We start from the raw sequence: 652 nt of genomic DNA, 5'->3' as shown, positions 1-652 counted from the left end.
AAATTATTTTGTTGGGGGTATGTAAATATATACTGATACATGTAAAATAAATAAACCCCAAATTTTTTTTTAGATAATATTCGTAGATAAATAATAGGTGAATTTATTTCAACATATTATGTTGTTATTGTACGTGTGTTATATATGTATAATTTTATATTCCATTTTTTTTTTCTATTTATATGTCATGTTTTTCTGTGTGTATGTTGTAAATTTTTTATATTTATTGTCCTTAGAATTGGCTTCTACCTACCTTCCTCCTACCTTCTATCTCTTCCTACGTATCTCCTATCTAGTTATCTATACCTACCTACGTACCAAGGTACGTAATCGTCTATCTATCTACCAACCCCTCTTTTGCTATCGCCCTTTTTTCCGGGCCCCTCTATCTATCTGTGTTCTCCTGCCCAGTATCTTGGGTTTGGTTAAGTTGCGTTAGGGTTTTATTGCGTTTTGTTATATTTCGTTGGGTAGGGTTTTAATAGGGTAGATGTGGGGTTGGTTAGGTTTTGTAAAGGGTTTTTTTAGGATAGGTTGTTAGTTTTTTTTTAAAGTTATAGTTGGTTTTTGGTCAGGGTTTGATGAGTTTAGTTGGGATGATTTTGCCTTTTATGTTAGCAAGGTTTAAATTTGGTTTTGCATCCCTTGGGTT

Source organism: Penaeus monodon, chromosome 32 (genome assembly GCF_015228065.2).
Source record: "Penaeus monodon isolate SGIC_2016 chromosome 32, NSTDA_Pmon_1, whole genome shotgun sequence".
Classification (NCBI taxonomy): domain Eukaryota; kingdom Metazoa; phylum Arthropoda; class Malacostraca; order Decapoda; family Penaeidae; genus Penaeus; species Penaeus monodon.
The sequence above is the reverse complement of the archived record's forward strand: the minus strand, read 5'-3'. Positions refer to the sequence as shown.